The sequence below is a fragment of the Thamnophis sirtalis genome, unplaced genomic scaffold (genome assembly GCF_051295495.1).
Source record: "Thamnophis sirtalis isolate CommonGarterSnake01/CBP01778 unplaced genomic scaffold, rThaSir2_p1.2 scaffold_6, whole genome shotgun sequence".
In the NCBI taxonomy this organism is placed as follows: Eukaryota; Metazoa; Chordata; class Lepidosauria; order Squamata; family Natricidae; genus Thamnophis; species Thamnophis sirtalis.
This window is the reverse complement of record NW_028261386.1, coordinates 96873104-96897292: the sequence shown is the minus strand read 5'-3', so window position 1 is coordinate 96897292 and position 24189 is coordinate 96873104. Positions and strand designations below refer to the sequence as shown.

Genomic DNA, 24189 nt, shown 5'->3' with positions numbered 1-24189 from the left:
ATGTAAAAAGAGAAGTCACCTTCTGGTTGGTGATTCAATCGTAAGTGATGTAAATTTAGGAAAGGATATGGACGTTTTAAAAGAGGTCAGGTGTCTGCCAGATGCTACTGCCAGCAGAGACAAGAGGCGTATTCTTAAGATAGTCAAGAATGCAAGTAAGGACTGTGACGTTGATGCTATTATACATCTTGGCACAAATGATCTGTCCCAAAAAGATGTACTTTCTGTGAAGAATGATTTCCAGAGCTTGGGGCATGAACTTAGTAGTGTAGGTTGTAGACTTATCTTTTCAGAGGTTTTACCAGTATATAAGGAACAAAAACGGAAGGGCCAGCATGTAGCAGAGTTTAATGTGTGGCTAAATGAGTGGTGTAAAAAGGAAGGCTTTGGTTTTATTGGTCATGATGCCTGCAGCTGGTCCAATGAAAAACTGTACAAAAGAGATGGTTTGCACCCATCCAAGAAAGGGACTGAGTTACTTGGCATTAAATACACAGATTTTCTGGATAAACATTTAAACTGAACAGTGGGGACAAAGAATTAATTGATACAGAACATTTCTGTCCCCAGCAATCTAAAACTCATAGGGTTATCAGTGCATGTAACATAGATGTTTGTGCAGGTAAGATTATCACTCCTGCTGTCAAGCAAAACCAAGCATTTAATAGTGAGTGCCATACCATGTGCATGAATCATACAAATGGCAAGAAAATAGGGGCAATCAGGCATAACACAGGTTATGTAGACAGTAAACATAGGGTCAATCAAAATGGACTCAAATGTCTATACACCAATGTAGAGAGTATGAGGAATAAACAGGGTAAATTAGAAATTCAAGTAAATGAGGGCAGATATGATATTGTTGCCATTACAGAAACTTGGTGGGATGAAACCCACAAATGGAATATACAGCTAGAAGGATTTAAATTATTTAAAATAAATAGACCAAATAAAAGAGGAGGTGGAGTTGCACTATATATAAGAAATACATCTCTACAGAAATAGAGCACAACAATGATGAGAACTATCTTGAATGCATTTGGGTCAATATTAAAGGTTGGGGGGGAAATGACACTGCCATAGGTCTATACTACAGGCCACCCAACCAAGCAGAGAAAGTAGATGAACTTTTTGCTAGTCAGCTAACTAAGGTATGTAGGAAGCACACCACAATAGTAATGGGGGATTTTAGCTACCTCAACATCAATTGGGAAACAAACTCTGCACCAAGTGGAAGATCCAACAGGTTCCTAACGAACCTAGCAGACAACTTTGTTTCCCAAAAAGTAGATAAGGGAACAAGGGGAGCAGCCATATTAGACTTAATTCTCATTAACAGAGAGAAATGATAGAAGGTGTTGAAGCGACAGGAACCCTGGGGGCAAGTGACCATGCAATATTGGAATTCAACATTATGCAAACAAAAGTAGTAGAACAAAGTAAAACTAGAGTCTTGGATTTTAAGAGAGCTAATTTCAATAAACTTAGAGCTTGGGAAGAATTCTTCCATGGATGAGAATCCTCAAGGGAAAAACAACTCAAGAAGCTTGGGAAATTTTGAAAAATGAGATTACAAAAGCTCAGTCTAGCACAATACCAATGAAGAAGAAAAATAACAGCTCCCAAAAGAAACCAGCCTGGCTGCATAAAGAACTCTCTGACAAATTGAAAGATAAAAAAAATTAAGTATAAAAAGTGGAAAGAGGGGGACATAACTAAGGCAGAATATCAGCAAATAGCCCGAGCCTGTAAAGATGAAGTAAGGAAAGCTAAGGCTCACAATGAAGAAAGGCTTGCCACAAAAGTAAAAAAAATAACAAAAAAGCTTCTTCCAACATGTTAAAAACAAGAAAAAAGTCAAGGAAACAATTGGTCCATTGCTGGGAGAAAGTGGCAAGAAGGTGACAAGCAACATGGAGAAAACAGAACTATTTAACTCATTTTTTGCATCTGTCTTTACACAAAGGGATAAAACAGTCTAACCTATCAAAAACGGCACCACAAAAATCAGATTAGGAACACAAATTAAAATAGAGAAGAAAATGGTAAGTGAGCACCTGTCTACCCTAGATGAGTACAAATCACCAGGACCAGATGGATTATACACCAAGGTTCTGAAGGAACTGGCAGATGAGATCTCAGAACCACTGAACTATATCTTTCAGAGATCCTGGCGCACTGGGGAACTGCCAGAAGACTGGAAAAGAGTTGATGTGGTTTTGATCTTCAAAAAAGGGAAAAAAATAGATCCAGGAAACTATAGACCTATCAGCCTGACCTCAATACTAGGAAAGATTCTGGAAAAGATAATCAAGCAACGAATTAGCGAACACCTAGAAGTAAACAAAGTAATAGCCAAAAGCCAACATGGGTTTGTCAAAAACAGATCATGCCAGACTAATCTTATTGCATTCTTTGACAAAGTGACAAAATTAGTGGACCAGAGGAATGCCCTTGATATAGTTTACTTGGACTTCAGTAAGGCATTTGATAAGGTAGACCATAACCTACTACTAGATAAAGTAGAAGAATGTGTGTTGGACAGCATCACCACCAGATGGATTCTTAACTGGCTAACCAACCACACTCAACATGTAGTCCTCAATGGAACTGCATCTACATGGAGGGAAGTATGCAGTGGAATACCCCAAGGCTCTGTTTTAGGGGTTCCACCACAAAACCGTGTTCGACGAAACCGCGCTCGACGAAACCGCGTAGCTGACATCAAGAGGGCGACAACCGCGTGGAGACAGCACGCTGTAAACGCTAAACCTAAAATTAACCCCTAAACCTAAACCTAACCCCCCTAAACCTAATCCTAAACCTAACCCCCCTAAACCTAATCCTAAACCTAACCCTTAACCTAACCCTAACCCTTAACCTAACCCTAATGCTAACCCTAAAGCTAACCCTAAACCTAACCCTTACCTTAAGTTGAATCGGCTTGCTTTCAAAGCGCTATTTAAAGCGCCCTTCTTTCTCCGCGCTGGCTGTTGTCGCCCTGTTGATGACGTCAGCAACGCGGTTTAATCGGGTGCGGCTTAGTCAAGCGCGGTTTTGACGGGTCACGGTTTTAGGCCCAGTACTCTTCAACATCTTCAACAATGATTTGGATGAGGGAATAAATGGGGAACTAATCAAATTTGCAGATGACACCAAGCTGGCAGGAATAGCCTACACTCCAGAAGACAGGCTTAAGATACAGAAGGATGTTGACAAACTTGAACATTGGGCACTATCTAATAAAATGAAATTTAATGGTGAAAAGAGTAAGGTTCTATATTTAGGCAAGAAAAACGAAATGCACAGGTACAGTATAGATGGTACCTTGCTCAATAGTAGTAATTGTGAAAGGGATCTTGGAGTCCTAGTGGACATCCATTTAAATATGAGTCAGCAGTGTGCAGCAGCTGCCAAAAAAGCCAACACAGTTCTAGGCTACATAAACAGAGGGATAGAATCAAGATCAGATGAGATGTTAATACCACTTTATAATGCCTTGGTAAGGCCACATTTGGAATACTACATTCAGTTTTGGTCGCCACGATGTAGAAAAGATGTGGAGACTCTAGAAAGAGTACAGAGAAGAGCAACAGAGATGATTAGGGGACTGGAGACTAAAACATATAAAGAACGGTTGCAGGAACTGGGTATGTCTTGTTTAATGAAAAGAAGGACTAGGGGAGACATGATAGCAGTGTTCTAATATCTCAGGGTTGCCACAAAGAAGAGGGAGTCAAACTATTCTCCAAGGCACCTGAGGGTGGAACAAAAAGCAATGGGTGGAAACTAATCAAGGAGAGAAGCAACTTAGAACTGAGGAGAAATTTCCTGACAGTTAGAACAATTAATCAGTGGAACAGCTTGCCTCCAGAAGTTGTGAATGCCCCAACACTGGAAGTCTTTAAGAAGATGTTGGACAGCTATTTGTCTGAAACAGTATAGGGTTTCCTGCCTAGGCAGGGGATTAGACTAGAAGACCTCCAAGGTCCCTTCCAACTCTGCTATTGCATTGTATTGGTACAAACTAATAGGGAGGACTGATTGGGGGGGAGAAACGAGGATTCTCTTCTACATAGGCTAAGAATAAACATGCTAGGAATAGGTAGGTTTCTGAGTTCTTGGTTACCAATAATGGACCAGCTTTTACACTGTGGCTGCCCTTGTTATCAGTTTCATCAGACTCAGTCCTATCAGTGAGCAGATGAGGTTAACCCATGTCTGGCTGCTATCTCTACTTCTATGGCGAAAGACTAAGGGAAAGCCCTTTACAATCAAGAAAAATCTATATAGGACCCCTCAGTATACTGAGGGCATGGAAGTGCAATCAGCTTTAGTAACTCCAGACTTGACCTCTGTGTGAATTCTTTTTACAGAGAGCTATATACAATTGATAATTTTATATGCGAACACTTGTTTTTGTTTAATGTTTAAACTTCAGGTGTAAATTCCCCCAAGGTGACTCAAACTCACCCATGCAGTTTTGTCACCATGGCTGGACCAAAGCTGGCTGAAATCCCACTTTTACAGTAGATGAAACTGTTGTGACTATTTTCTCTGTTGTGCTTCCTGTCCCCATTGCTTTCCAGGAGGTCCTGAGTCTTAGGTGGAATGCTTCAACCTGTAGAACTGGCTGCTCAGATACAGTACGTCTTCCCTGCTGTCAAATACTTTCTATTATCGTTTCACCACAAACCTGGGTCAGAGAGACTGCACTGGCTCTGACAGGGACAGGTCAAACCCCTGTTTGAACTCAGCAGAAGCTACCCAGATACATTATTTTCATTGTTTTTTATTTATTTAAACTATTTATATGGCTCTCTTTCTCACTACTTTTATTCTGAGGGTTAACAAATATATCATTCCATCTTACAATGAATGAGGAACTACAGAAAACGACATTCCATGCACTTTTGGTGTGCTGGCCACGTGATCACCAGAAATTGTCTGTAGAAAATGCTGGCTCCCTTAGCCAAGAAATGGAGATGAACGCCATGCCTTAGAGTCAGACACAACTGACAAGAGTAATCTTTATCATCACTTTTACAGCAAACCAACCAAGGGTGTTTACCATCCTGGCCCAAATACCTGTGGAACAACCAAAGGTTTAGCAATGTCACAGACATCACAATCTTTAGAAGTATGTTGTTCCACAGGCAAGTACCATGGCAAGGAAGATACATCTCCCAGATCCCACAAAATGATATGGAACAACTAAAACTTTTACTAGGCTGAAAACACTTAAGCATTACTTTCCCTCTGTCAACATGGAGATCCTTCTTATACCTAAAGCATTTGGAGCTAGGCTACTTCTGACTCCTGTCATAATCATCATTTATACCATGAGAAACTCTAGCTTGCAACATTAATTCTATGCATCATACTTATAAAGGAATCCAAGCTGACTAGTCAACTACAGGAACATGCTATTCATGTAGGTAGAATCCAATCAAAAGGAGTACACAAAACATGTTAGGCTAAATCTAGTCAGAAGCCTTCTTGATTTAGGGCGAGTTCAAAATTATCTGAATCAAGAGTTCAGAAATCAGAATTGTGAATGTGTCCATTTGTCTTCCTCTGGCTGAAGTTTTCCCCAATATTTAAATAACATGAGAATATTTTTCAGTCAGAGGTCAACTGGAACTGCAGGCCAGATGTCACTGTCATAGGGTATTTACCTCCACACAATGTGTGGTAATAACTTAAAAATCATAATTTATGTGCATATGGGCAAACACAATCCATATAAATTTGTAGAAAGATTAAAGAAAGACTACAGTAGAATCAAAAGTCCTGCAGCAATTTGTCAGAAAACTGGTGTAATAAGAACCCAATTTGATTGAAAACTAGAGACAGAGAGGAAAAAATGCAATCCACAAACTTCCCATAATAGCCACTGAGAAGCATGAAGATTCAAATTTCCAACTCTTCTTTCAGATTCAATCCTATCCTGAATAGGCTAATCTCTGAATCTAGAGAGGTTGGTAGGTTTAATTGCCAATAATTTGCATCAATTTCTTGTGAAATGTCAGGCGTATACCAAGGTATAATAAAAGTTCCCTAATTCTCTGGTGTTGGAGAAGTAAGAAGGGGCTATAGGAAGAATTAAACCCAAGAATACTCATTGTATGTTTGGAATGAAACTCACTTCCTATGCAGCATTCACTCAACTGCACAAGGCAAGACTACTGCAGTCTTCAAAATGCTTATAGTTACAGTGGTTCACAGGCTTTTCAGCAACATCACTATGGTAATCACTATGGGAATTGAAAAGGAAGATGATAAATTGGGCTTTACACCAGCTGATACTATGAATCACAATGAAATACTTTAGACCAGATTCTACTGCACAATTGCCTTTTTCCACTATTCTATTATGCTAGTCGCTGCACGGCATTATCTAAGTTAAGATCCCACAAAGAGAGAGCAAAGCAAGCATAATATTGAATATTATTCCTTTTCAGTTTAAAATAAAGCATTTTTACAATCACATTACCTTTAAGGGATATTAAGATTAGGAAAAGTAAGGATAACAACCTTCTCCTAGCTCATTTTAAGATGAATAGTGGAAATAGGTACAAAACCAATTTGTCGGTAGTTCAGGAGGGTGGAGAGGGAAAGAATCTGTCAAGGCATCTCTGCAAATTCCTGCTCTCTACTGCTTTCAATTTCAGGAAGCCAATTCCACAGGAATATTAGAACTACATTTTATTAAGATAAGCTACAGTACAGGTAGTCTTCAAGTTACAACTACAATTGAAACCAGAATTTTGTTTGTTAAGCAAGGCAGCTGTTAAATGGGTTAAATTTTATGCCCTTTTTTGCCATGGTTGTTAAGCAAATCACTGCAGTTAGGGGAATCATGTGGCCATTAAGTAAATCTGGCTTCCCCCTTTGGTTGTGCTTGTTAGAAGCTGGCTGGGAAGGTTATAAATGATGATCACATAACTTCAGGCATTTGGCAACCATCGTAAATATATGCTGGTTGCCAAATGCCCAAATTCTGATCAATGATCATGGGACTGCTATAGCAGTAGTAAGTGCAAGGAACAGTTGTAAGTCATTTTTTGGAGTGCCATTTAAACAGTCACTAAAGGAAAGGTTGTAAATCAAGGATTACCTGCAACAGAATTTTGCAGCCCTGATTATGTTTTTCCTCCCCTTCCACTTATACCCTAATGAATCAGGAAGGAGCTTGCCTGAGTCATTTTTGAATACTACACTGGAAAGAAACCTTTCCTCATTAAAATAACCAAGAGGTCAGATGGCTATTTATTAAGAAAATTGTAACTGTGGGATTTCCTATTTAGGCAGGAAGTTGGAGTAGATCACAGATGTCAAACTCAATTTCATTGAAGGCTGCAGCAGGGTTGTGTTTGACCTGGGGGGGGGGCAGAGTGGGCGTGGCTAGCTTCACGTCTCTCATGTCAGAGCACCCGTGGTGGCCCGAATGCTCTGACAGTGAAAATGGGCTCCTGAGCCTCATTTTTTGCTGGAACGGCCTCCTGCAATACTTTTCCAGCAAAAATGGAGCTTGAGAGGGCCACTCGCGACCCTCCCCAGCTCCATTTTCTCTGGCAGAGGCACCGTGGGCTAGTCCTTCGCTGTTTCCAGGGCAGCCCTGCAGGCCAGATCTAAGCATCCTGCGGGCTAGATTTGGCCCACGGACCTTGAGTTTCACATCCCTTGACTAGATTATAGCCAAAAATAAGTATTAATGGGCAACATACAGCCCTGGTTGCCCAGTCTCATATTAAGAAAGAAAGAATGGAAATGTTATAATCAGCTGAAGAAAGAAAAACATATTGATGATGTTTGAACTCACATAGAGCAATCCTAGTCTAACTTGTTTCTTCATATAAAAGAGTATGTTCTATCAAATGAGAAACTAGTTGCTTTCAATTGTTACTGGATTCTAATTCCAGCAGCTCCTAGACTTATGAGTAGTAGTGATGGACAACAGAACCTAGAGATATAACAATATGTAATGGGCTGCAAGTGGACACCCTTATTTCATACCACCATGTCTTCTCAGTTTCATGCACATCTACAAGGGATAAGGGTAGAATAAAAATAATCAGAAAGAAGGAAAAAATAAATATCACAGAGATATTTTAGAGAACAGGAAGGTTAAGTGTATGCTCAAAACCTCCTCCACCTTAATTAACAATAACTGAGCAATTACAGTTACTAATGAAGAGCATAATTCTGTTTCACCCTTATGCTGTGAAATACGTTAAAACTCTCAAACCAGTAAAAACAATTTCTTTTTTTTTCTTTTTCTTTTATCTTCAAACATTTTTATTTCATTTTCATTTTCCTTTATACAATCACTTAAATACTGTGCAGTTAAAAAAAAGCAATAAATACAACTCATAACACTTCTATCCTTCATACACCCTTTCTTCTACCCCTCCAACTTTCATTTCTCCCCTCCAACAATCCCCTCTTCTACTTCCCCTCCCCCTCAACCATTCCTTTCTCCCCTTCCCACCATCTCACCCTCCTTACATTCCCTTCTCACTCCCTCTTCATTCCTCCCTCTTCTTTCCCTCTACTCCTCACTTCGGTGTATTTTTACTATTCATTGGTCTATTCGTTTTGTAATTTACACTAAAATTATAAGGAAAAAAAAAATTTTAGGGAAAAGAAAAAAAAAGAAAGAAAAAGAAAAAAGCAACAGTATCCAAGTGCATTCATTGTTTTAAAAATTGAATCTATATTTCCACCCTCCCCCCCTCCCCCCCATGAACCCTCCTCCCAGACCCCCTTCCGACTTCCCAGATCCCATTCCCGACATCGTTCCTTATCAAGCAAAGTCTGGAGTATATTGAAACCAGATAGATTAAAAGTTAAAAAATAATTAAAAAATAAAAAATAAAAAATAAAGTAAAAAAAGAAAAGAATAATTAAAAAATAAAAGAGGGACCCCCCCCGAAAAAAAAATCAATAAGCTCTCTACCTTAAACTCAGCTTCCCATCAATATTAACACTTAAACAATGTACATCATTCCTAATCTCAATTAATTTATTACTTGCAGGATTTCAAACTATGTTGAAACCAAGTGAGTTAATCAAATAAAATTCTACTCTAGCTAGGGACCTTGTCTCTTTATCTAAATATGTATCCATTTCCAAACCTTTAATATATCCCTTTTGCCTCTTTCTCTATAGAGCAACTTAAACACCTCAAATATTTCTCTCGGTTTCTGTTCCAACTCCACTCATCCTGCCTCTACCCGTGTCCATATATATATTTTATTATCATCGGTACACCTCCCCTATTTGCTCCGCCTTCCTTCAAGCTCCCTGAATATATTCTTCCAAACTTATGTTCAAATAAAAATTACTATAAAAGTCGGCTTACTTTCTGGCTCAAAATAATCTCTAATTAATCCTTCACTACCCTCCCATCTGCGCCACCCTTCCCAACTCGATTCAACCTAAACCACAATCCAAAAGCGTCACAATCTCCGCCTTCCTCACCCTAGAGAATAAAACATAAGCAGTTTATGTAAAAGTTCCAAGTTGTCCGTCAAGTCTTTTTTTTTTTTTTTAAAGTCCCATACAATATAATTTCCGAGGTGATCAGCATCATTTCTTACAGCCTTAATGTCTCTTGATCGGTATAGCGCTATGCCATTTTCTACAAAACATACAGAGTGTTATTCAAGTTAAGATTAAACAAATATTTTGAAAGCATAACTAAGTCCTTGTTCTCCGCTCTGCTGCCCTTCCGAAGGGGAAAAACGATAGCTCCCGCCTTGTAGTTGTGTGATTGGTTATTTCTGTTGTACTTCTCCTTGTATTTGTCCAAGTCCGGGTAATTCAGGAAGTCCCGCCTTTAAAATCTTATGATAAAAGTCTCGGGCTTCACAAGCTGAGTTGAGGCGATGTTCCTGATCGTTAAGTGTGACTGTAATACCAAATGGGGCTTCCCATCTGTACCGTATCTGATTATCTCTAAGTTCTTTAGTTAAAAAAGGATAGTCTCTCCTGGCTTTTAACATCTGGGGAGGCACCTCTTTAAAAACGATCAAATCCTGTCCATCAATTCGCAGCCTGTTGTTGTAGAACTCTTGCAGCATCGCGTTTCTGGACTCTTTTGTAGCAAAATATATAACCACATCTCTCGGAAGCTGTCTCTGTTTTGCTGTCCACGAATTATGGCGGTAAATTTTTTGGATCTGCCAATCAAAGTTGAATCCCGGACTGCCCACCACACGACTGAAAGCCTCAAAAAAGATCTGCTTCAAATTCTCCTGTTAGTTTTCACGCAATTCCCTAACTCTTATTGCAAACGCAGTCTTTTTATAATTTGTCATAACAAGTTGTCTCTCTGTCTTTTCAATTTCCTGTTGCAACTTTTCGATTTTAGATGTCAGATTAAAATTGTCTTGTTCCAAAAGTTCCAATTTATCCTCCATTCCTGCAATGTAATCTGTCATCACGGTTATCACTCCGATGGTATCCTTCCTTGTTTGGGCAATCTTAGCATCAAATTTATCACATAGTTCCGAAATAAATTGCATTATTTCCTCTCTAAATTCTCTGAGAGTTTCAAAAAGAAATTCTTTCATTAACAAATCTCCAGTAGGGGGCGTAGAAGGCAAAGACTGTGGCTTTATCGCGATTACTTGGGATGTATTGTTAAGAAAACGCTTGGAATTTTTGGATTTAGGAGCCATTATAAAAAAAACAAAAGCGAACAAAGTCTCTGCACACCTTGATTTGCAATAAAATACTTTGAGTAAACTTTGGCAATTAGTAAAGAGAAGTCTTCAGAAAAACAGGGCTGATTAAATATATCAACTGCGAAGGTTATAAAATCGCCATTTTGAAAAACAGTTAAACAAAGGAGTTTTTGGTTAAATTGAAGCTGGTATTTTAAATAGTGATAAACAAAAAAGGATTTCAGGAATGGTCACTGCCCGGACCGATTTTAAATAGCTTAAGTTTGTTCTGAGGGGGGAGGATGACCTGCCTTGGGCTGAAAAAAACAGCTGAGAAGATCTGGCTAGAGTAAAAAAAAAGCTCAGCTTTGTGTTGAACCTCTTCTCCATTCACAGCGAAAAACAAAAGGCTGTGAATTTCAAAGAGATTCTAACGACTGAGCTCCTCCCTGCCCCTTTCTGCCTAAAAGGGGAGATATCTATAGATCTTTTAGATATACAGACCAGAACTCTGGGGGGAGCTCCGTTGAGCCCCCGACGATGACAGGCTCCTCCCCCAGAAGCCAGTAAAAACAATTTCTGAAGCACTATATTACTGTTTTTAATAGAAATTACAATAAGAAGGCAGCAAAATTCCATCTGCCAACTCCCATAATAGAATATTTAACCTCTTAGACAAATAAGAACTAAAATGTGCAGAAGTATTTTTTTTACAAGTTCAAACTTCCTTTTGAAGTAAGGGACAGGAATATCAAAATATTAGTAATCATAACCAGAAAGAAATCTGTATGCTTTACAATTTTTGCTTTCCTTCAAAACTTATCATGTAAGTTCATTTCGCTAACTTCATATGATTTTTGTTGTTCAAACAATACTTTGAAGAACACAATGTTTGGGTGGCTAATCAAGTGTTCCAATTTACCCTAAATTAATTGCTTACCATATTGCTTATGATGGAGAATATTTATGTGGTCATTAAGAATTGACAATGATGATGCCATATAATCAATCACTCAATCACTCAATGCTTATAAAAGACCAGCTTTTTTCAAGATGGTGCACTTTAGTTATATTGGACTATAATCTTCATGGATAATGGAAGTTATAGCCCTTAATGTCTAGAAAGCAGTAACCTGATAAAAACTAAACTTTGCTATGCCATAATTCCTTAAAATGATAAATGAATCTGAATTATTTTATTGGCGCTAGGGATAGGCAAGAGATAAATATACCACTTAATTATATATTTAATGTTTAATCCATATATACATTAAAACAAAATGAAGCATTTCTACTTTAAAAATGCAACCTTGCCACTGAAAATAATAAATACAATCAAATGTAAAACCATTATTGCCCATAGGAAGGAAGGCAATTAATTTTGCATAATTTCTGAAATATGTCTTTTAAAGCCGTTACAGTTTCTCATTCTTTTATCTTGTATTGATATTTGTTCTCTAAAGTAGCAATTATACAGAATTTTGACTTTATTATCAACTTCCGCAGACAAAGCAGAAGGGAGTTCTAACAGCAATACAGCTTTGAGAGCATATGCTGTTTGTGTACCCAAAGCTTGACCTTCTTAATATATATTCCAAATTTTGTTTGGAAAAGCACCTGCCAGATAAAACGGGTTCTGGCAGGATTCCTGCTTTGTGAGTGCAAGCCCCCCAAATTTTGTAATCCCTTCACTTGGGGCTTGATGGCCTATGTTAGCTAACAGAAATAGTTTACACACATGCCTAGCTTTGGGAACATTAGGCGCATAATATTCCTTATGAGAATGCTATCCTTAATATGTGTTTTTAGAAAGCATTTCCAGAGTTCAACTAGGATTGATTTTTGTTAAGCTTCTAAAATCAACTTAGATATTCTTTATATGATGAAACTGTATCACTTATTAAACAAAAACAGCAGCCAAGTCATTAATCTCCCTCTAAAATCTACTTATTAGAATCCCCAAGAAAATCTACACACACACACACACACACACACACACACAATATGCCAATGATTTCAGAATTGTCAGCTTTTTCCTTTCTATTAAAATTGTCATGTTTATAAATCTCTACTTTCAAAAATATCCAAGGTAAAATGCAATTTATGTTTTAATAAGTAAACATCAAAAATGTTAATAGAAAATGTTAGCTATTATCTATCCTTCTTTTCTTTTGTAAATTTCAGCAATGCGACCTTTCAGAAATTCTCATTTTTATAAATATAAAAATATATTCATACACTTAGTAAATGATGAACAATTTTATTTTACTATGAAACAGATATATTATTTTTGTGTATATCCTATTATATTTTGAACAAAATATTTGCCTAGATATATTATTTTCAACATCATCTCCCTGCCCCAGATATTTATAAACATAGTTTTATGATGAGACTCAAAAGCGTGGTCAATTCAGAAATAATCAGTGGTTTATATGCTTTATATGGATTAGACTGACAGTAAGTTGGATAATAAAATTCAACATTAAAATTTCTTGCCAACAGTGATTATAAGAGCCAAGGTGGCGCAGTGGTTAGATGCAGCACTGCAGGCTACTGCTAGATCAGCAGGTCAGCGGTTCAAATCTCACCGGCTCAGGGTTGACTCAGCCTTCCATCCTTCCGAGGTGGGTAAAATGAGGACCCAGATTGTTGGGGGCAATATGCTGACTCTCTGTAAACCGCTTAGAGAGGCCTGAAAGGCCTATGAAGCGGTATATAAGTCCACTGCTATTGATTATAATTCCATGCACACCTCATGCAGACTGTCAAACCCTCCCACATTAAACTCCAAGGAAAAGGTTTTCGTTAATAGCCTCAGGATATGCTTGAAGAAACCAATTTTTGTACTATGAACTCTAAATATCTTTAAACTAATAGAAAGAGGGGGAAAATATAAAAGAGTTTCTGAGCAAATGACAAGACAAACTTCAAATTATAAAGTTATCCCATCTGCATTTATTTTTAAGTAAGTTCCACCCTGTCATTGAAGCTTCCTAAGTACCCTAAATATATAGATAAGAGAAATGGCAGTCAATTTTTCAAGAAATGTCCAGCCTTATTACTGCATACGACATCATAATAAAACATCCTATTACAGTACATCCCAACCTGACAAAATGTCATCAAATGGGTTCCAAGCTGCTTTATGCCTCATTCAGTCATTAGTTTCATCAGATTCAGAACATCAGGTCTTCACAGACTGTTCCATGTAATCTATTCTCTAAAAGTCTCCAGATGAACTGCAGACAAATTTACCTAGTACAAACATAGTTCTGAGTAATCGTATGGGACTGTACCTTCCAAAGCAAAAAAAGACTTTATGTTCTCATGCAGACTACTTTAGGTCTTCATGCCTCTATCATCTCTCGATCATTAAGCTGCATAATCACATTTTTGTAACGATAATCAAGAAGCTTGAAGAATAAAAAGCCCAAAAATCTCAAAACGAAAGATAATAAACTTTGTTCCCCTTCGGGTCTAATCGATCAAGTTCTTTTCAACCTCCCCCCAGAAATGTTACATGCATTAAATGAACTACTGAGCGATCCTGCAAAACTACTACTACATAGAATACAAGAAAAGACAACTGAGACTCAATCTCCAATAATGCCCCAAAGAGGAAATAAACGTCTAAGACGCCCAGTGTCTAGCAACAAGGTGCTAGGAATATCTGAGAGAAGAATCCACCATGGGGGTAAAAGAGTTCAAATCACTAACCTTCATTAATATACGCCTCCACTTCCCAGAAAGCAAAACTCCGGTGTTACAGAGATTAAGCTCCGGAGGGAAAACGCCACTCCGGGAACAAAAAAAAATTCTCAGCCCAAGAGACAACGGGAGGAAAAATCAATATAATGGAACGGTATGGTGAGAAGAAAAACATTATTTTGATTAGAAGTGAGACATCTGAAGTTACATCCGTGAACTCTTTATCCCCGTAGCCCTAGCCAGTATTGCCCGAGGGTGATGGATGCTGGGAATTGTAATTCAGCAATACCCAGAGTTTCATGAGTTTGTTGCCCATCTTGTCAGGGGGGCAACTTTTTTAGGCATCCTTTCAGTAGATCGTGGAATTTTGCCCATTACATTAATTAAATCACAGCACAAAAAGGGAACATAAACAATTGATCCCTTGAGCTCTGTGATTTGACATTTGGGTAATTGCATACTATTACTATGGGTAATTCCATACTTTCTCCATAGAAGAATGGATTGTATAGAGTGTATGTGTATGTATGTATGTATGTATGTATGTATGTATGTATGTATGTATGTATATATGTGTGTGTGTATATGTGTATATATATATATATATATATATATATATATATATATATATATATATATATATATATATATATATATATATATATATATATATATATATAATTTATTTATTAAGGGTATGGCTAGCTGATGAGAGCTAAATACCTTGAAATAGATCTATACTAGTCTCCCTTTATTTATTTATCAGCACAAATACAACACAAATGTAACAAAGGCAACAGTAAAAATATTGGGTTTCTGTCTGGATGGTCTCTTATGACGAGCCGATGAACAGAGAATGGAATCAGTGAACTTCCTCCCATATTTGGGCATGCATATATATATATATATATATATATATATATATATATATATATATATATATATATATATATATATATATATATATATATATATATATATATATATATATATATATATATATATATATTCTGAGGTTTTCGCGGGTGTTAGTATGTAGGTCTCTAGTTGTTCGGGTTTTCTCCCGCGTAGAATTGGAGATGTCTTGGCGACGTTTCGACGAAGTCACATTCGTCATCTTCAGGCTGCTGCTGACTACTTCAGGTTTGGTGTTTCCAGGAGTAGTACATATACATATATACATGTATATGTACATGTATAATAAGTAATACATATACATATGTATGTATGTATGTATGTATGTATGTATGTATGTACGTACATATACATACATACATACATACATACATACATACATACATACATACAAGCAGGTTTTTACAGTGTGAACTAAATAAAAAATAATGTCACTGGCTGTATAAAAGTGATTCTGTTTGCATGAGGTGCACATAAATAATGTTAAATAATTGTTTGTGGAGAGTCTTTTAAAATGTAGATTTCACATGGAAATCCACATCATGGTTGCTCAGAATCTCCAACATTATTACAGAAATTCCTACAAATGTCAAAACTCAATTTGTTGATTCATGGTGTTAGTTGCTTAGTTCATATTATTACTTAAGGATTATATGGGGTTTGGGTGGTTTTATAGAACTTATGTCCCAGACAAGAATGCCATTGATTTCAATGGTATTTATTCTAAGACTATTTTAGATTGCAGTCTTAGGCTTGAGTTCTGAAACAGATCCTAGTGACACAATTAAAAGGATCATTACAAGGGACACTGGTGAGAAATAAGAGGTAAGAACTATAGCATTAGAAATTTACAAAAAGAGAATTTTGTAATCTTTACATTACAAGAAGGGAGAAACAAATGTTGTTTCATAAGAAACATTATCCTGCCCTTCTTCTGAGAAGAACAGTTCAGATTTACAGGTCTTTTCATGCACAGGTCATTGAAACATATTTGCTTATAGGTGCAATACAAGTGAGGGGGAAAGAATTGAGAAATATGGAGGTGAGTTCCAGCAATACCTATAAACAGATTGGAAAACAGAAAACTTTCAACTGAACTGAAAAGACAAGACTCACAAAGAATTAACATATTTAAATAATGGATCATATTCTCCAGCTATTCTCACAACCTAGTTGTCAGGCCTGTGGTGGAATGTTGCCTCGATTTCCAGGAGGGAGAGAGCATTTGAGCCCACAGTGATTGAGCCCACTCAGTTGGATGACACATTGACATCCAATTGAATCCAGCTTTTTATTTGTTTATAAGTAATAGACAGAATCTTACCAGAGTAAAACTATAACCTTATAACTTAATCCATGTAGAGTAGAAGGTTCTAATGTGTTTCTTCCCACCCTCACCCATCTAGCTGGAGACTGCACAGTCTCTTATTTGGGGACTTTTTGGGAATGTGCTGTTTCCCTTAGGAATGTGCTGTTTCCCTTGGTGAGCCAGGTGATTGCCGAGATTCCCCCACACACAGACACACACATTCCTACTCCAGCTGCATATTCCATCAATATTGTTTATTTTCAATATAGCTCTGTCCATGAGGAAGACAAGAAGTTGATATAAGGAGTTTTGATGTATTGATATTGGTATGAAAGTCTTACTTGTATGCAGATTTTGCTATCTATTAGACATGGGTAAATAATGATCTTGTGGTATTTCATTTTAGTATTCTTAAATTAATAAGAATTTCACATACAGTCATTTCCTGTATCAACTGAGTAATAAAAGAGACAAGGCTAGAGAGAAAAGTGATGAATGGCTACATATGGAGAGAAACTCATCTTACAAATACATATGCACATTTTGAGCAACCAAATCAGTGATTCTCTTAATAGTGTTGTAAATATATTTATCTAGACTAACAAGTATGATAACAGTTGAGATTGGATTTAGACAACACTGGATTTGAATTCTTTTGATTGCATTTTGATCATTTTTGTCTTGCATGTCAGCTATGAGTGGTGCGGTTATATATTTATTAAATAAATGATTTGTATGACAAAAATGAACTATTCTTAGCTTCAAGCTATCAGCAAGAGGCTACTTCTACTCTTAGGCATCATGCAGAAAGCAGTCAGCTTTGTAGAGTTCATTTCATAAAGTAATTCCTATAATCAATCACCTTATAGGAGCATGGCGGCTTACATGGTTTGGATGCTGAGTTGAAACTGGAGTGCTGCTGCGTGATGGGCTGAGCTCTCATTATTTGCTCCAGCTCCTGTCAACCTACCAGTTAGAAAGTGAGTAATTGCGAGTAGATAGATAGGTGCCACTTTGATCAGCACATTTACTGGGAGGTGAAAGGAGCCCCCAACTGGGCATCCCTTGGGCAACAGTGATGTCACCAGGTAATCCTTTCAACCCGGCAGTGCCTCAGTACCTCCAACACAAACAGGAAGGGATCAAGCATCTTTTCCTGAGCAAATACACAGCTATTCAGAAGACAGAGTTTCATTAACAGTTCAATGTATAAGGAGATATGTAAGTCTTAAGGGTATTTTGTATATGTCTACAGTAATAACTTAGTATTTATTAAAGCTCCTTCACAGTCATATTTCTGCCACTTGGTGGCATATGTACATTTCTCTACAACTTTGTAAGTGCAACAATTTGCTAACCCACAGCCAGTCATGATCTTTGCTGAAATGAACACTGTCGCTCTTGTTAAGCAACCAAAGTGTATTTTTACAGATTATCAAAAGACAGATCTTTGACCCCAAGGGCCTTTTGGTCTGTAATTCTATAGGAGAGAAAACAGGATGAAGGGAAGAAAGTGAGACAAAGATGAAGGAGGAATGATTTGAGTTCATAGTGTGCATGTCTTTAGATTTAGTTCCAATAAAGCAGAATAGAGAGAATAATGGCTAGTGCCATGAAATAGCTGCGGTTTAGGAAACACTTTGGAGGCTGTACAGTATGAGAAAGCATCAGAAAAATCTGCAGGGAGGTGAGCACTACCAATAGTGGAAAGAAAAGAACAATAGAGAAGACGAACTCCTTGAACAGCTGGAGGTTCTTGTGGAGGGGTGGGGATGGAGGGCTCAGAGATTGGGTTGGATCTAGAAAATCAGTGAAAGAATTTTACATTGGGTGGGTAATGAAAGTTAAGCCATAAAAGATGCCACATCTCTGCCAAAGCAATAACAATCCAGCAGTCAAAACATATCAAGAACTATGTTCCTGTATAATCAGGCACACTTCCTGAATATTCTCTAAAAAAATGCATTTCACACTGCTCTTCAGGAAACATACAATTAATTTTAAAAGGTCCGCAGATAATTAAGCACTTCTACATTCTATTTTTACACCAAGAAATAGGCCTAATCCTGGATAATCACTTATTTCTGTTTTAATTAGCCAAGCACATTCTTTCAAAAAAAAAAAATACTGAAGAATTCTGGAGGAACTGCTTTTTTAATTCTATCTGCATAATTTCCAATTAGAAATGCTTGATTCTAAATCTAGAAGCTACAACAGAGGTATTTGATATAGCTTCTTACAGGAGAGTGATAAATAGATTATTGTATTATGACTTGACTCAGCAAACAGCCACTTCCTGGTCATTCATTAGATTGAGTCTATATGTTATCCAGCCTTGTAAGAATACAGTGAAGGCAGATTTGTTGGATCTCTTTTGCTTTTTTCTCTGGATTGCAGGGGTTACTTTGCTTTGGGATTGTTGTTTGTTTTTGGGTTTTTTTTGGTGGAATTGTGAGATCTATCAATGGCATCTAATTACAAAAGGCAAATCTGGATAATGAAAGTATATACAAACTGAAGAAAACTCAAAGTCTTTTCTAATAGAATCTGTTCCTACGGATCTGTAAGTTTCACTGTGACCTTTTCCACTTTGAAAGAATATACAGTGGAACCTCTGATCACGACCGTAATCCATTCCAGAACTTTGATCACAACCTAATTTGGTTGTGACTGGAAGTAAGACTGACATATGTGTGACCCCCAAAAAATGGCACAGAAGGCGAAATCACCATGGCATGGAAAATCACCACAACTTTGTTTGATCGCCACCCAAGGATGTGTTCACGATCAGATATTGGTCTTAAACTGACCTAGGATGTCTCCCCACTTTCTTCTAAAAATAAGTGAGCCAGACATGGCAGTAGTGAAGGATTCTTCGAAAAAGGCCTACATTGCTTCCTATGACACATTCTTGTAATGATATTGAAATCCACATCAGTCTAAAATTATTACAAACCCAATTGAATCCATGAATGTTTCATTTTTTTTCTCCCTTTGCTCAGACTGAAGAATTATAAGAGTTATGGTCTAATTCATCTGAAGAGTATCAAGTAGGGTAAAGCTGGTGGGTGTGCTTGGAAAGGGTGCGATTTAATATCCTTTCATGCAAAAAAGACTTCTGTTGTTTCAGTGGAAAGGATTTAGTCAGTAGGCTTTTGTCAAAGTCTCTATGGTAGCAGGAACACTTTGAGTTAAATGCAGACTGAAAACATCTCATTTCAATGAATTCTTATAGCAGAAGTAATTTATTAGGGTGCCTTCAAGACAAAATATCCTAGTGTTACCATGCAAATAGCATCATGGAATGTTTCCAGTTGTGTCTTCTTTTTGGATGGCTCCTGGTTTAAAAAGAACAAGCAGAGGAAAGTTAGAAAAATAGAAATTAGAAGCATTTAGCTATGAAAGTCAGCTGGGTGATTTTGGGCCAGTCACTCAACTCTAAGCTCATCCCACCTGATAGAATTGTTGTTGAGGAAAAAACAGGAGGAGAAAAATGTGCTGCATATGTTCCTGCTTTGAGTTATTTGTAAAAATAATAAAGGACAGAAACAAACAAACAAATCCCTCTGTATAACTGAGATGGGCTGATGGCAGTGTAAAAGCTTTATTTTGATTTAAAAGTTTCTTCAGGTGCAAAATGCTGTCCTGATGCATTTAAAAACAAAAATTCCAAATCATGATGGTTCTCCTGGTTGGAAATCAGGAGCATTCACAGAACGGAGGGAGGTTTGGGAATGTGTGTATGAAAAATCAAGATTTGGGGATTGGGAGGGTTAAGCACATGGTCCTGCCTATCATCTTGGATTTTTCTTAACCTCTCCAGAAGGGATAATTAGTTTTCGAATCCAACACATCTGGAATGTGCCAAAATATGAGAGGAATATTAGTCCTGCTAGAATTTTCTTCTCTCTGTCCCCAAAAGTATGCTTGCTAATGTGTTTAAAATATATTTCTCACACCAGAAGGACTTAAATCATTAGAAATAGATAATAGCCTAGTTGATATTTAACACTATGCCATAATGTGTGGTTTCACAAATAATGCTAAAATAAAAACAAATTGTCTTCCAGCTGGAACTCAGCTATAGAACAATACAGAAGAATGCTAATTTTCATTAACGGTGCTCCAATAATTTAGTACTACAGGATGAATCTCAAGCTTCATGTCTAGTTTCTATGAGCTTGGAAAGCACCCAGTTTTACTGCAATTATTAATTATAATTATTACTGAACTGGAACCGTGTGGGGCTGATTTTCAGAATGATTAACTAAACAAGCCAGGATCGATTTCCCCAATGAAAACTAATAATGGTTTCGGTTCAAAAGTTTTATTTTCTTTTAAAACAAACATTTCATCATTCCTCAATCAGTAATTTTTTGTGTGTCAAAATAGTTCTAGTTTACCACCAAATTCTTGTCTAGCCTAATGTAAACCCCTCCGTCCCTCCACCCTCCCCCCCAACCCCCCTCCTCCTCCCCCCTCCCCCTCCCCCCCCCCCGACTTCCCAGAAATGGTTCTTTGTTTCAAACGAGCGAGCTATTGGTACAGTTTACAGCATAATGGTTTAATAAACATAATAATTACAGAAAAACATATTCCAGTAAAACAGATGATCAGTGGAACAGATCATTGAGGGGAATAGTGAGTTCCCTCTACTGGTTATGTTTAAGGAAATGCCAGACAGCCATCAGTCAGGAATGCTTTAATCTGGATTCATTCAGGGAACAGAGAGTTGAATCCAGTGCCACAATTTGTTACATGATGGTCTGGTTTAAAAGGTGGCAAATGTAAGAAAGGATGAAGAAAGAATCAGGCGTGTAACTCTTTTTCAGGCAGTATACTCATAGTTTATTAGATAGGGATATTTATGTCTGAAATGTAACTTGAACAGAATGTAAGTAGATTTCTTCTCAATTCAGAAGTCACTTTACATGAAATGGCTGTTTCTAATTCAATATCCACATGTTAAAAGAAGTGCCACATGTGCTAAGAAATAACAGGATGCATTAGTCCTTTTATGCATTAAACAATGCTTAAGCATAACTGATCAGCTCCTAGTTTTCAGCTTGCAGGTTCCTCACATACTTGCTAAGGAGTTTTGCTATTGCAGAATTAGGCACCTGTCCAAGAAGAAGCAGAAACATGCCTGGTTTTTTTTCAAAAATAGCTCAACTGCCTGCCCTGCTGTGGATTTCCCAACACTGACCCTGGTCTGTGACCAGATGGTTGTTAAGTCCATACAGCTGTACTCTGCACATGGAAACATGGCAGCACTGAGCTTTCTTTCCCTGGACAGTATTATTAACATTTCTTTCATCTCACAAAGAAGGCTGCTGCTGTGTTCTTTCCATATATAGTAAGGTCAAGAAAGCACAGGAGCAACTGAAGCATTAATTATAGGTGGCAGGTTTGCTGAGTGAAAGCAGAAGGTAAGCTGTAGACAGGAGAAGCAAAGCAGGGAAATTGCTTTAGCATTTCAAAAATGTGCCTGAAGCTGGCAAAAAATATTGCAGCAGCTTTTGTTTTCCCTAAGCTACCAACACCACCACCAAGTTCAGACATCATACTAAACCATAACGTAGTTCAATTGTTTGTTGGCTAAGTGTGATGTGTCAAGCCACACACTATGTTTTGTTATAAGTTATAGTATATTATCAATTTCTTGTCAGTATTCTTCCATATCCCAATGAGGTTTTTTTCATTATTATTTATTACATTTATTATCCATTTATTGTCCAGTGTCTTTGGGGCAGCTATAGTGAATTAATCATTTAATACATTGATTTTTCTGCCTATGAGTTAGATCAGGGGTGTCAAACTCAATTTCAGTGAGAGTCCTCCCAAGCTCTATTTTCACTGGTGGAGGCACCACAGGCCGATCCTTTGCTGTTTCCAGGGTGGCCCCAGGGGCCAGATCTAAGCACCCTCGGGCCAAATCTAAGCACCCCTCGGGCCGGATGTGGCTCACAGGCCTTTAGTTAGACTCCCCCCTGAGTTAGATAGACTTAAGTTATCCTTAGCAATTCTGTTTTCTCTAAGACAACAGACAAGGTGGCGCAGTGGTTAGGGTGCAGTACTGCAGGCCACTTCAGCTGACTCTTATCTGCAGTTCAGCGGTTCTAATCTCACCGGCTCAAGATTGACTCAGCCTTCCATCCTTCCGAGGTGGGTGAAATGAGGACCCAGACTGTGGGGGCTATATCCTGACTCTGTAAACTGTTTAGAGAGGGCTGAAAGCCCTATGAAGCGGTATATGAGTCTAACTGCTATTGCTATTGCTATTTTGACTGTGTGTATAATCTGATGCACTTTCTCAGATTTTCTATTGGTGAGGCAGTCAGTTGACTATAGAGGATGGGAAAAATCTGGACACTAGTTATCTCTTAAAGTTGGCCCCTCTATTGCATGTGCCATTTCTCACCCCCATCTGGTGAGATTTTTTGTTTCTTTGTATTAGATTTAATGTTGCTTCTGCTTTATTGGGCAGTCCTTCATCTCCCAGAACAGCTGTTCAGCATGCATGGATAGGTACTGGATTTTGACAGATTTCTACCCAAGTGGCAAGGCCAACTGCTCATCACCACCGTTTTGTATTGGGCAGGTGGTTTCTCGTGGACCAGTGACATTTGGAAAGAGGAATGGCAGAAAATCTAGAGGGTTTCACCAATGGCTTTGCTTAACATGCTTTGCAGACCTGAAATCAAGAGAACTTTTATCTGGTGGCAAACCATAACTGGTGTTATAAGGCAGGATAGGAATCAGTAGTAAGGACATTAAAGTTTAGCTAGCATAGTTTTATGCCAGATCAAGGACAATTAAATAGTCAAGGGGGGGAAGTGCTAACTTTGTTGGGATTTCACTGATACTGCATCAAATCTAGCAATGCATTCACTCTCAATTATACAACTAATGCTATGAAATCAGATTAGGTGCAGTGCTGATCCTAAACTCTAAATCGTAGAAAAATACTCTCAGACCTCTTAATAGATTAAAAAATAAAAATCAATTAGGTAGTGTTATAGGAACAAAATTGGAGCTAAGATAAAATACTAAGAAGTAGGAATAGAAGGGTTATTCTTCAGAAAATATAGATTCAATATTGATAAAATAAAACTTTCTACTTTCACTCAGTGTCAGAATGTTTGTTATAAGTAGCTATTATATTGTAACTGGTCATTGCACATATTGGAATCACCAGGTGTGCATTTTTTGCATGTTTTTGTCCAGTCAGCATTGAGCAGATATTGTTACCTGATCACTCTCAGTAATTCCATCCCATGTCCATGTGTGCAATTCTGAAGAATACTTCAGCGCCTATGCTTGTTTGTGAGGAAACTATTTTTATTGTTATTTGGCATTTAGTTTCAGGTTACAGATAGGATAATAGGGCAGTTACCCTGAAATTTGCCCTGATTATTTTATGGTATTAGTTAAACTATTCTGGAAAGTCAAATATGATTTAGGAAATATGTTTGGGATAATAAAGCAAAAAATGCTGAAGAAATCAGGTTGATAAAAAGAATATTTTGCCACTCTTTTTTCTTATGTAAGCCTTAAGCCTTCTATCTGGCTAATCTTTCA

The 24189-nt window shown here is 37.6% G+C and overlaps 1 protein-coding gene across 1 annotated transcript in view; it reads right to left on the bottom strand.

Annotated features, from left to right (window-relative positions):
• ECHDC1 (ethylmalonyl-CoA decarboxylase 1) overlaps positions 1-14433 on the bottom strand; it is a 39179-nt gene extending 24746 nt beyond the window's left edge. The window contains exon 1 of the mRNA XM_087718525.1: positions 14394-14433. The gene's annotated coding sequence lies outside the window, so the exon portion shown is untranslated. The remainder of the gene's footprint in view (positions 1-14393) is intronic.
• Between the last annotated feature and the right edge of the window lie 9756 nt (positions 14434-24189).